The sequence below is a fragment of the Artibeus jamaicensis genome, unplaced genomic scaffold, assembly GCF_021234435.1.
Source record: "Artibeus jamaicensis isolate MK-2021 breed Jamaican fruit bat unplaced genomic scaffold, CSHL_Jam_final contig_1417, whole genome shotgun sequence".
Lineage (NCBI taxonomy): Eukaryota > Metazoa > Chordata > Mammalia > Chiroptera > Phyllostomidae > Artibeus > Artibeus jamaicensis.
In genome coordinates this window covers 450,495-464,233 of record NW_026521282.1, presented here as the reverse complement: position 1 = coordinate 464,233, position 13,739 = coordinate 450,495, and the positions used below count along the sequence as shown (strand labels likewise).

The 13,739-nt window shown below is 48.1% G+C and overlaps 1 protein-coding gene across 1 annotated transcript in view; it reads left to right on the top strand.

The window, feature by feature from the left end:
* Nucleotides 1–2,903: 2,903 nt before the first annotated feature.
* FLNA (filamin A) overlaps nucleotides 2,904–13,739 on the top strand; it is a 52,939-nt gene continuing 42,103 nt past the window's right edge. The window contains exons 1-3 of the mRNA XM_053667923.1: nucleotides 2,904–3,011; nucleotides 4,120–4,300; nucleotides 10,668–10,910. The gene's annotated coding sequence lies outside the window, so the exon portion shown is untranslated. The remainder of the gene's footprint in view (nucleotides 3,012–4,119; nucleotides 4,301–10,667; nucleotides 10,911–13,739) is intronic.

The window sequence follows — 13,739 nt, the reverse complement described above, 5'->3', positions numbered from 1 at the left end:
ACTAATACAAAATATATCAAAAATAGAAAAATTATAAATACCGAACCATTCATATTTTTAGTAAAAATCACAGTTGATAAAGGGTCATTGTATAGAAACTTTAGAAAATACACATAAGCATAAAAGATTATTTCACTTAACCATCTCATACTCCATTCAACTTCATCCACTGCGAGTATACAGTTCAGTGGTGTTAGAGCATTGAGTTGTGTGATCACCATGGTCAATTTTACATTTATATCACCCCAAGGGAACACTGCACTACCTCTCTGCTCACCTTCCTAGCCCCTGGCAACCACTCATGTATTTTCTGTGTCTCTGGATTTGCCTATTCGGGACATATATGTGGCCTTTTTGTTTCTGGCTTATTTCACTGACCATGATGCATCTGAAGTTCATCCATACTGTAGCTCTGACAGAACTTAATTTCTCTTTAAAAATTTTTTTAAAGATTTTTATTTTTAGAGGGGGAAGGAGACAAACATCAATGTGTGAGAAATACATTGACTGGTTTGCCTCTTGTACACCCCCAACTGGGGACCTGGCCCCCAGCCTAGACAGGTGCCCTGACTGGGAAGCAGACCAGTGACCTTTTGATTCACAGGCTGGTGCTCAATCCACTGAGTGACACCAGCCAAGGTTCAATTTCTTTTTAAGACCATGTAATAGCCCTCTGTATAGACCACATTTTATCTGTTCACCTGAGGCACATTTGAGTTGTTTTCTCTTTTTGTCTATTGTAAGTAATGCAAACAACATTCATATTCAAGTCTGTGGATATAGTGGGTTGGCCAAAAAGTCAATTTAGCTTTTTCTGTAAAATAAAAGGTACATTTTTCATTTTTACCAATAACTTGATTTGGATATTTTTAGTATCCTGGCTATCTCCTGCTATTGGTTTCTAGTGGATAGAGGCCAGGGGTGCCGTTAAACATCTTCCAATGCAAGAGAGCTCCACAGCAAAGAATTATTAGGCCAAAACAGTAGTACCAAGAACCTGAAAACCACTTTTGACATGTTCAATCAGTCACAGCACCTTCTCCATACACTGCCAAAATCTAGCATTTCGGTTGTGTTTTTACCTTGATGTAATAAAGCATAATATGCCAAAAATATGTCTTCCATCTTCAATATTAAAACTGCTGCACAAAAATTCAATTTGGGTCAGCTTTTTTAAATGCACACTGATATGACAGCTGTCACAATAACAAAATTGCTTAAAGACAACTAAACACTATTAAGGCCATCATACAGAAAAAACTAGAACTTTTTGGCCAGCCCAATATATTTTCACTTCTCAGGTGTATATAAACCTGGGAGTGGAATTGCTAGGTCACAGGGTGATTCTGTTTACCATTTGAGTGTGCGCGTGTGCACTTAAACAGTTTTGAGAGCAGTGACTGAGACAATGCTTGACATGGGTAAAGCAGTGTGTTTTCTAAAGCAAGGGTGTCAAACTCATTTTCACCGGGGGCCACATCAGCCTTGTGGTTGCCTTCAAAGGGCCAAAATAATTTTAGAACCATGTAAATGTACTCCTTAACAGTTAAGGAGTTGAAATTACTTTCGGCCCTTTGAAGGCAACCTGTGAGGCTGATGTGGCCCCTGGTGAAAATAAGTTAGACACCCCTGTTCATAAGATTCCCTTATTTCCTGTGTCTGCAGGGCTCACAGTGCTGATAATCAAACAACATTTAATTGCATGTGTTGCAGAATCCCAGTATCATTTGAATCCCCAGCCTCTCCATGTTTCTCATGTGAAAGGGAGGGCAGTGGTTGGAGAAGCAGGGCCCTGAAACCCGGAACTGGAGTGTCTGGTTGGTCTCAGTTGAAGCTGACCATCAGGAAGCCCCCAGTCTATCTGAGCATCCCCTTCTGGTGAAAGTGGTCTGCTTTCCTGTGTCTGGGGACCGGTGTTCCATTGCTGGAGGACTGCGTCATTGTCTCACTTGAGCAGGTGCCTTGCAGGGTGATACCCATTGTCCTTGAAATTCTCTGCAACCACCCCCTGCTGCCATTAGACCCAAAACTAGGGTCCAATCACAGTGTGCTCCCAGGTGTACCTGAGTGCAGAGTAGCCAAAGAGGGGAGGGTCGCGGCAGGCTCACAGTCAACTGGTGCAGGTGCTGAATGTTCCTTAATTGTTCTAGAGCTATGGACCCTGGTACCCTTGCTCCTGAGTCTTCAGAATGCCTACTTGCTGCTCTAGTCCCCCGCACCCCACCATGGAGGAGCCGCAAGCAGGGAGGGTGCCCTGCCCCCTACTTGGCCTTCATGTCCAGGTCAACAGCTACTTGGGGGGGTGGGGTGGTGACTAGGTAATCCATTTTGCCTGTTTGTTTCATCTGTAAAAGGGTGTGACGGTGCTGATGAGAGCAATAGTATCCATCTCATAGGGCTATGGACAGGATTTTGGAAGTGCTGTCAAGATGTCCCCTTTGAGACCTGCCCTGCCTTCCTGGCTGGTTTCTCCTCCCCAGCCTCTAGCTCGGCCCTCCGCCCGCCTCAACCCCTTCTGGGCCTTAATGGGGTTGTTCCAAGGCTCAGCGGCTATTTGGGCCCGTCTTTCCTCTCCCTGGACAGCCCTCCCTTCCTCTGCAGCCTTAGCTATTCACACTCCCCTCCAAACAGCCGGTGCGCTACTGGAGCTCCCTTTACCCACCATTCATCACAGCCTTGTGCCCGCCTGCGCCCAGCGGCCAGGCCCGCCCCGCTGGCCCAGAGCCGGCTGCGCTTGCCTACCCCCGCACGCCAATCAGCGTGTGGGCGTGGTTCAGACCACGTCATGTCATTTGCGTTTTGTTCCGTCACTCATTGGGACTTAGCCAATCAGCGCCGCCAGCGACACGCTGGGCAACGCCTGAGTAGCAACCACCAGCCCGCAAGAGGCTGGAACTGGGTGGGTTGCCCGCGGCCTGGCATTCCTGAGAAGAGGGTTAGGCAGCTACCCAGAACGAGCCGGACAAGGGCACTACTTCTAACTGCACGCTGATCGGCAGTGGAGGGCAGCGGTATGGCCATAGAAAAGGGGATACTACGGTGGAATAGGGTTGGGGGTAGGGTGGTGGGGTGGTGGTGTGGAGGGATAAGAGTTTAGCGAGGGGAGGGTGGTAGTGGATGGAGGTACAGGTAAGGGTGGTGGCATCCCAGGCCCTCTGGACTCCTACGAGGGAAGGAAAGTGATGCAGAGACCCAGAGCTCCAAAGCAAGTGGGGTCTGGCAACTGAGTTCTCCAGCCAAAGCATGCCTACCCACAGACACACCGGCCCAGTTATGGCCTTACTTGCCACAAGAAAGTAAGAGAATACCTTCTATGCCCCAACTGTGATACTGTGCCCTGCTGGGCCATGCTTGGGATCAGAAAATCGGTGATCTGAAACTCAGGAATCCTGAAACGATCCCACGTGTGATTCCCTATTTGGTGAGGAAGACAAACAGCAGTATAGAACACTCAGTAGGAACACAGGAGCGCACCAGGGTGGGTAGAGACAGAGATGAAAAAAAGTCCCTGCCATTAGTGTATGCCAGTGCCCCTGGAGCACGCTGTGATTGGACCCTAGTTTTGGGTCTAATGGCAGCAGGGGGTGGTTGCAGAGGATTTCAAGGACAACGGATATTGCCTTGCAAGGCACCTGCTCAAGTGAGACAATGACGCAGTCCTCCAGCAATGGAACACCGGTCCCCAGACACAGGAAAGCAGACCACTTTCACCAGAAGGGGATGCTCAGATAGACTGGGGGCTTCCTGATGGTCAGCTTCAACTGAGACCAACCAGACACTCCAGTTCCGGGTTTCAGGGCCCTGCTTCTCCAACCACTGCCCTCCCTTTCACATGAGAAACATGGAGAGGCTGGGGATTCAAATGACATTGGGATTCTGTAACACACACAATTAAACGTTGTGTGTGATTTTCAGCACTGTGAGCCCTGCAGATGCAGGAAGTAAGGGAATCTTTAGGGCTGTCATTGAAGTTCTGTGCTTGCCAACACTGTGACTTAAGCAGAGAGGAAAGGAACCAGAGCTTGAAAACAAGGGGCTGATTACTTAGGTTAGAGGGCTGAAAAGCAAAAAGGGATACTGAACTAACAGACAATACAGTAAGAAGCTGTTGCCCCTAAGCTAGGGAAAGGAGGAAGGGGCTGGTGTCATTGGAAGCCTAGAAGCCAGGATGAGGGGCGTTTGAAGTGCCAGAGCTTGGATCTTTGAGGAGGAGCCGCTGCAGTTTTTCAGGAGAGAAAGCAACATCATCAGCTAAGAAGGGGAACAAAGCAGGAGCTAATTTCCAAAGCAGCACCTTCAGGTAACTCATTCTTTGATGACAGTTCTTTGTGACTTAATCCATCCATTAAGATTTATGTTTCAATGATTATGGTTTTTTTTTTAAATTTCTAATGTTTTTTTTCAAGTCTGCCTGGGCTTTTAAAATTGTTTTTATCTTTTTTGAAATATATTTTATTGATGATGGTGTTACAGTTGTCCCAAGTTTTCCCCCTTTGCTCCCTCCACCTGGTACCCCCATTTCCCCCAGCAATCCCCCCATTTAGTTCATGTCCGTGGATCATGCCTATAAGTTCTTTGGCTTCTCTATTTCCTATACTGTTTTTAACCTTCCCCTGTCTATTTTTTACCTACCAATTTGTACCTCTTAATCCCTACACCTTTCCCCCATTCTACCCATTCTCCCTCCCAACTGATAACCCTCCAAAAGATTTCCATATTCTATGATTCTGTTCCTCTTCTAGTTGTTTGCTTAGGTGTTTTATTTTTTTTTAGATTCAGTTGTTGATAGTTGTGAATTTGTTGCCATTTTAATGTTCATAGTTTTTATCTTTTTCTTCTATAGTTCCCTTTAACACTTCATGTAATAAGGGCTTGGTGTTGATGAACTCCTTTAGCTTCACCTTCTGTGGGAAGCACTTGATCTGCCCTTCCATTCAAAATGAGAGCTTTGCTGGTTAGAGCAATCTAGGTTTTAGGCCCTTGCTTTTTTTTAAATATATTTTATTGATTATGCTATTACAGTTGTCCCATTTTTTCTCCCCTTTATTCCCCTTCACCCTGCACCCTACTCTTACCAGCATTCCCCAACCTTAGTTCATGTCCGTGGATTGTACATATAAGTTCTTTGGCTTCTCCATTTCGCATACTATTCTTACCTTCCCCCTGTCTATTTTCTACCTACCATTTATGCTCCTTATTTCCTGTACCTTTTCCCCCATTCACCCTCCTCCACCTCTCTTCTGATAACCCTCCTTGTGATCTCCATTTCTGTGATTCTGTACCTGTTCTAGTTGTTTGCTCAGTTTGATTTTGTTTTAGGTTCAGTTAATGGTATTTGTGAGTTTGTTGTCATTTTACTGTACATAGTTTTGACCTCCTTCTATTTCTTAGATAAGTCCCTTTAACATTTCATATGATAAGGGCTTGGTGCTGATGAACTCCTTGAACTTGACTTTATCTGTGAAGCACTTTATCTGCCCTTCCATTCTAAATGATAGCTTTGCCACATAGAGTCATCTTAGATGTAGGTTCTTGCCTTTCATGACTTTGAATGCTTCTTTCCAGCCCCTTCTTGCCTGTAAGGTTTCTTTTGAGAGATCAGCTGCTAGTCTTATGGGAACTCCTTTGTAGGTAACTCTCCTTTCCTCTTGCTGCTTTTAAGATTCTTTCCTTATCTTTAATCTTGGGTAATGTAATGATGATGTGCTTTGGTGTGTTTCTCCTTGGGTCCAACTTCTTTGGGACTCTCTGAATTTCCTGGACTTCCTAGAAGTCTATTTCCTTCACTAGATTAGGGAAGTTCTTCTTCATTATTTTCTCAGTAAGTTTTTTTTATTTCTGGCTCTTCTCTCCTCCTTCTGGCACATATGATTCAGATGTTGATATGTTTGGAGATGTACCAGAGGCTCCTTATTCTACCCTTGTTTTTTAGTTTCTTTTTTTCTTGCTGTTCTGAATGAATGCTTTTTTCTTCCTTATGTTCCAAATAGTTGATTTGATTCTTGGCTTCATCCCCTCCACCGTTGATTCCCTGTGGATTTTTCTTTATTTCACCTAATGCAACCTTCATTTCTGCCTGGGTCTTTTTTATGCTGTTACAGTACCTAATGAGTTCTCTCAGCATCCAGATAATGATAGCCAGTGTTTTGAACTCTGCATCTGATAGATTGCTTATGTCCATTTTGTTTAGTTATTTTTCTGGAGCTTTGTTCTGTTCTTTCACTGGGGCTATATTTCTTTATCTCCACATTTGGCAGCCTCCCTCTGTTTGTTTCTGTGTATTAGGTAGAGCTGTTTTGACTCCCTGTCTTAGTGTGGCCTATGATAGAAAAGGCACCTGTAAGTTGTATGAGGCAGAGCCTTAGGTAATTGCCAGGGTGAGGAAACCTGTTTCATGGCTTTGTGGCTCTGTGTGGGGGAGGGCTTGGAGAGGGGACAAGGCTGGTGTCTGGCCTCTGGAGATTTGCCCAGAACAAAGCTGTCTTCTGGTACTTGCCCTGTTGCCAGTCACTTCGCTTCCCCCCCCCGTATGCCACTTGTGCCCTTCCAGCTGTTGCCCTGGTGCTCTGAATCCCAGAGGGGTGGGTCTGCAGAAGTCCTGAGGCCTTTGTGAGCCCTTTAAGAGGAGTCTCTTAAGAATCCTGCAGTTTCTTCTGCTGCCCCAACCCCCACTGGCTTTTATAGCCAGAGGTTATGGGCACTTATCTTTCTGGCACTGGCACCCTGGGCTGGGTGGTCCAGTCTGGGGCTGGGATCGCTGGCTCCCAAGGTATCCCTCCCGATTTTTATCCAACACATTTGAATGTGGGACTGTCAATTCCACCACCACTCTGCGCCACTCCACGTCTTCACGCCTCCCCAAGCCTCTCCACCTCTCCCTGCCTTTCCACATCTCTCCCTCTCCTACCCATCTGGATGATTGTGGCTTCTTCAAATCCTTGGTTCTCAGACCTCTACACAGCTGGATTTTCTGATGAATCTGGGTGATATTTGTTTGTAGCCTACCTATAATTTTTGCTGTAGTTGTTTGAGGCAAACTGTATTTACTTATGCCTCCGTGTTGAATAAAAGTCCTATTTTTATCTTTTTGATTCCTTCTGTATCTTTATTTTGTTGTGAGTTAGAGGCCATTGATGACTCTGGGAATTGGAGTAGCTTTATCTCACAGTAATGCAAACAATTTATAAATATTCATGAGAACTGTTTTCTGATCTCATGACAATTCAAAAGTAATATCAATTTGGTTTCTAAGTCCCCCCTTATTAAGCACAGGTAGAAGATGGTTCTCTTTCTCACCCTCCTCACTTCGTTACGTGCTAGCCAAGGCCTGGGGGGTAGTGACCTTCGCACCTTCGGAACATACTGATGTTCCACACGCACAGCCCAGGAGTCTCTGAGTGAAGGTGGCCACTTACTAGCTAGTGATCCAGAAAACTGCTGATCCTTCCTTGTCCTGTTTTCCTCATTTCCTCATCTGGAAAATGGGGAGAACACTGCTCCCAGCCTCCAGAGGCGGCTGGGGAGATGGGATGGAGGAGCCCAGGCAATCACGACCATTACCGAAAGTTGCGCTCTGGCCTCTGGCAGTTGTGCTCTGGGAACACGGACAGGGCCAGTCCTTTCCTGGACGGACCTGCTGAGTCTCCAGGAGGGTGGGCAGTGTCTTCCATTTTAGACTGCCGACCCATGTTCAGCAGGGCCCCTAGGCGTCCGGGATGAGGTGTCCCCTTCCAGGGAGGGTGGCTTTGCTCTACCAGGACCGCAACAGTACTGCCACGATGGGACGCAGTTCCTCCCTCAGCCAGGGGTTCGCCAGAGACCCTCCGCCTGCGACCGGGTAAAGGCAGCCCTGCTCACTGACGCTGTGGGCGGTGGGATTCTCGGCCCTCTCACCCAGACCCAGGGTGGGTTGGACCTGCTTCTTTTTCTATCCTATCCCTGAGCTTCCTTTTCACCCTGTAGGTGTCCCTTCAAGAGCGCTGGTTTCAGGTGGGATCTCAGTTCTGCTCGCTCGCCTGCAGAGGTCCATGAACCCTGAGTGCCTTGGACACCCAGCTGGGCAGCACCTCACTGGGCCTCAGCCCCAGCTCCCCCTGCTGTTTTCCTTTGCTCTGAGTCTCCAGGGATTTCCCTCCCTTACCATCAGGCCACCTATGCATTTAAACAATATAACTGAACACTTCTCGTTGCATATTTCCTTCTTTCTCCCAAACGAAACTGGCATCCCTGGAGCACAGGGGCTGGGTGTCTGAGAGGCACAGCTAGTAATCCAGGCCCAGGCAGCCGTGGCTCGTGTGATCAGCACCGCAGGCCACAGTGATGGGCCAGCAGGCCCACCCAGCAGCCTGGGTCAATGAGCAGTTAGCAATCCAGACCCAGAAATTCTGCTTCGAGTCTCCCCATTCATTACAAGTGGGAGGAGGCCTCTGTGTCTAAGACACACAACCCAGATCTCATCAATTGAGAGTTTAATAAATTTGCCCTGGCTGGTGTGACTCAGTGGATTGAGAAATGGCCTATGAACCAAAGGGTGACCGGTTTGATTCCCAGTCAGGGCACATGCCTGGGTTGCGGGCCAGGTCCCCAGTGTGGGGTGCATGAGAAGCAACCACACACTGATGTTTCTCTCCCTTTTTCTCCTCCTTTCCTCTCTGTCTAAAATAAATAAATAAATAAAATCTTTTTAAAAGAGTTTAATAAATTTGATAATATAAAAATGTATAATTTTTTAAGAGCCAAAACAAGCACACCTAATCTTTTAAGACAAAAAACAGACTGACAGGAAATATTAGCAGCATATGTAACAAAAGACTAAGCCCTATTGTATAACAAGTAGGATCTTTTGAGGGGACACTCAAATAGTGTTTTTTTAATTTAATGAATTTTTCAAAGTTTTTTTTTTAATTCTTTTTTTAAAATATTTTATTTATTTATCTTTAGAGGGAAAGGGAAGGAGAGAGGGAGAGAAACATCAATGTATAGTTGCCTTTCGTGCGTCCCCTGCTGGGAACTGGCCTGCAGGGAACCGGCCTGCAACCCAGGAATGTGCCCTGACTGGGAATCGAACCGCGATTGCCTGGTTCGCAGGCCCGCGCTCAATCCACTGAGCAACATCACCCAGGGTAAAGAGAGAGAAACATTGATTTGTTATTCCGCTTATTTATGTGTTCATTAGTTGATTCTTATATGTGTCCTGACCCGATATAGAATCAACAACGTTGGCATATTGGGACGATGCTCTAACCCAGAGGTCTGCGACCCCTGGGCAGCGAGTGGGGTCCATGGTCTGTTAGGAACCAGGCCCCAAGGGCAGCTGACCTGAGCTCCACTTCCCCACCCCCCACCCTCGGCCCTGGAAAAACCTGGTCCATGGTTAGGGCAGCAGGGACCCCCAAAAAGGCTGGGGACTGCTGCTCTAATCACCCTCTGGTAGCAGCATGTTAACAGACACTATGCTACCTATGCAAGGACACAATAGGATTTTAAGTTTATTTATTTTTTAAATTTTAGCTAGAGGGCAAGGGAGTGAGAAAGAGAGGGGGAAAAACATTGACGTGCAAGATAAACATCAGTTGGTTGCCTCTTGCACACCCCCAGCCAGGGACCTGGCATACAACCTAGGCATGTGTCCTGACCAGGAATCCAACCAGTGACCTTCGGTTTGCGGGATGATGCCCAACCCACTGAGCCACACTAATCAGGGTTAAATGCCCATAGGTTTTGGCCTGGCAATTCCACTTATTGGAAATTATACTAGAGCACAGGTGGCAAACACAAGGCCCATGGGCCGAATCCAGCCCTCCACCTTGTTTTATCTGGCCGGGCACCTTGTTTCTACCCGGCGGCAGCACCGAGCTCCTTGCACCTAGTGAAGGAGTGGTTACATGTATACAGTCCTAAAATTCCATTCAGCCCTTTGAAGGCAACCACGAGGCTGATATGGCCCCTGGTGAAAATGAATTTGACATCCCTGTGGACCTAGAGGGAAGCTGACACATGTTCACAGCTGGTGATTGCAGCATTATTATGATGGCAAAACAGAAAAGAAAGAAAATGTGACAGTACATCAGTTGGAAATTCACTATGTAAATTACGGTACATGTATCCTATCAAATACCAAGCAACCAGAGTAGAAATGAGCTAGACATTTATGTATGGACACAGAAAGATCTCAAAGATATATTACTAAGTAAAAGAAAATCACAATAAAAATGTAAGGTGTATGTTTTTTAAAAACTGAATAACTATGTTGGTGATTGCATATAAAAATATAATAGAGCCCTGGCTGGTGTAGCTCAGTGGATTGAGTACCGGCCTGTGAACTAAAGGATTGCGGTTTGATTCCCAGTTGGGGCACATGCCTGGGTTGCAGGCCAGGTCCCAGCAGGGGACGCATGAGAGGCAACCACACATCGATATTTCTCTCCCTCTCTCCTTCCCTTCCCCTCTAAAGATAAATAAATAAAATCTTTTTAAAATAATAAGAAATATATAGTTAAAAATGAAACAATTGTTAACAATCTTGCTTAAAATAATGTTGGTTTTCTAAATTTTTTCTGTTACGTACTTTAAAAGTTTGCACGGTGGTGATGTGAAATGGTATGGCCACTGCAGAAGGTACCTCAGCTGTTTTGTTTGGTTTTTAAGCTACACATCCATCTCCACAGGATCAGCCACTGCTCTCCTGGAACCTATGCCAAAGAAATGGAGACCTGTAATCGCAGGAAACCTGTGCGCCAGTGTTCATGCACGTTATTGGTAGTCGCCTAAAACTGGGAACACGCAACACACTTTCCAGTGGGTGAGTGCTTGAGCGAGCACTGGTTGGCCCGCCACAAGGACCATCGCCAGCCATGCAGAGGAAGAACGTGGATACATGCGACAGTTTGGATGGACCTCAAGGGCATCACGTGAGTGATAAAAAAAACAAAGAGCTCACCCTAGGCTACATATTGCACAGTTCCACTTATGCAATGATCTTCAAATGACAAAACCATCAGGATAAGAATAGAATAATGGCTGCCCTGGGTTGGCAGGAGGAGGAGAGAGGCTGTGGCTGTGGAAGATCAACCTTAGGGATCCTTGTGAGGGAACAGACTGGACATGGACAGCAGTGCTAGTTACTTGAATCTACACCCACAGCAAAATCGTGCACACACGCAGATGTAACCCAGAGCAGGTCTCGGATGGCACCAATGCCATTTCCTGGTGTGCAGTTGCACTAGGGGTGCAAGATGCTGATGCTAGAGAAGTGCAAGTCTTCCCTGGGTGCCTTGGACATTTCTATGTGAATTCCTGTGAACTTAATTACCTAAAAATACAGGTTTACACCACAAGCACAGTAGCAGGGCGTCTAGTGGGTTGCAAACAGGGCAACTCTCATGGCTCTGCTTGAAAAGTCCCTGCTTTCTGCAGGAGGGCACCTTCTTGGCCGCCAGTCCACAGTCAGCTCAGCCCCACTGCCCAGAAGGAGGCCCACAAAGACTGAGCAAGAGAGGAGGGAAGGAGATTGGCTTGCTTAGATTGAGTGGAAGTGTCCATCAAGACTGAGGGGCTAGGCTTAATAGGGCAGTCTGGGGGCCAGTCTCTTCGGAAGCCAAATTATTCATTGGCAGAGCTAGCCTTGAAACTATGAGCAGAAAAGCGGTGCTTCTGGTGGTAATGCTGAAACCTGTGCATGTCCTATACATGCCCAGAAAATGCTTCCCTCCTTTGTTTCTGCCATCCTCCCACCCCCTTCTTACCAGGTGTCTATACCTAGCCAGAGTCCTTGCTTCCTGGAACCTGGGATCTATGACCTCTCCCCAAGGAGAAGCCACCACAGAGTACAGGCTCCAAGAGATTGTGGGACCTCTGTCAGGTGGCCTGGATCCAGGCAAGACTTCCCCTACTGTCCTGAGGGGGCCTGGCTCTCCAGATGGCAAGGGACAGTGAATGTATTGGGCCCCCAGGGACCTGATGAGGGAAAAGGAGGGTGGTGACCCCGTTGGGATGGCAAAAGGCAAGATCACTGCATCTCTGCCGTAGCCTGAGAGTGGCCTTGCTCCAAGCTCATGGGACCTTCCATTCTCCCCCAAATGCACCCAGGACACACACTTATGTACACATTCCTTGCTGGGCCCACTGTGTTCCTGCGCCTCCTGAGTGTCTGGAGAGTTTTCTGTAAAGCATAGGCTACATGCACACACACACACACATAAATGAGTCTAGTATCCAGGGAGAGGTGGACAGAGTTGAGGCCAGTCACCTGGGAATGTGCACGCTTCTGAAGGTGAGGACGACAGGAAGTAACAGTCTTCCCTGTGGCACCTCACAGTGGCGGTTCTTGTGGCGGGAATCCTGCTAAGGCATTCTTGTTCTCCAGGACAGCTGTGCTTGCGGCCATCAGTTGTGCCCCCCCTACCTCCAGCCTGGGGAGGTCAAGGTGAGCCCTGCAGAGAGAGGGCTGGTAGGTGTCACGCTGGAGGGTGCAGGTGCATGAGAGCACCTGCAGGGCTTGTTTAAACCCAGGTCAGTGGGCCCACCCCACCTCACTTGCAGATCTGAGGTGGGGCCTGAGAAGAGGGGACTCTCACAATCTCCCGTGGTGCCGATGATTCTGGTCCAGGGACCCCACTGTGAGAAGCCCTTCTTTGAAGACCTGGAGCTCCTAGGTGGGTGCCCCCTGCCCTTCTTGGGGCTGGCTGCCCACAGGGTCCCCGCAGGTGTGGGGAATGCTGGGAGGGTGCTAGCCCTGGAGAGATCAGGGGCTTCCTGTTTAGCAGCAGCCACCCGGCCCCGCCCGGGCACACAGGAGGGCCCTGTCCACAGCCCAGCCTGGGAATGGTGTCGGGTTCCGTGCGGGTGCTCAGCAGTTCCCAGACTGCACCTGGTAACATCTGGGCACATTGGGGAGAGAGGGGCGGAGGTCAGAATTGTGCCTGGCCCTGGGGATGGAAAGAACTCTCTGATGGGTCAGAGGAAAGACCCAAACCCAGTTCAGGGATGGGAAGGGGACATGGGCCCTGAGGGCAGGAACATGGACTAGGGGGCCAGAAAGCAGTTTTCTGCCTGGGACGACCCTGACAATGATCAGGTCAGGGGCGCGGCCCGCCCTCTGGCTGGTGTGAGGCCTCCACCTTTCCCGCCTAACGTCCCTCACCAAGAGGGTCTCCCAGCTCTTGGGTGTCACTGCCCAGCAGCGCCATCCACCTTCCTTGGCCAGTCTTTGGGGCGGTCAGTGGTCAGCCTGTGTGCGGCTCCATGGTGGCCTGTCATCTAGTTGGAGCAGCAGGTGAAGTGCATCGCCAGTCCCTGGCCACCACCGTTTGTCCCTGGGATCCCAGCACCCGAGCCTATTCTGGCTCTGGGACAGATGGTGGAGCAACCTTTGGCTTTCGTTTGCCACCCTTCCCCTCCTTGACCCCTTTTCCTTTTGGGTCATCAGGCTGTACCCTGTGCACGGTTTCAAGCTCTTGCTACCTTAATGATGGAGCCCTGAGTCACATCTTGCCAATATTTTTTCCCCACTTGGTCACTTGTCCCTTGACTTTGTGGTTTGGGGCTTGTGTTTGGTCAGGCAGATGAATTTGGTTTCCATGTCATCAGACCTTCCAGGCTTTTCCTAATGGCTTCTGGGGTTTCTTGTCAGTTTGCTTCAGACCAGAGCCTTCTGCTTTCTAAAAAAAATATCATTTATTTATTTTTTAGGCCGAGGGGGTTGGAGGGAGAAAAGAGGGAGGAAAACATCAATGTGCGGT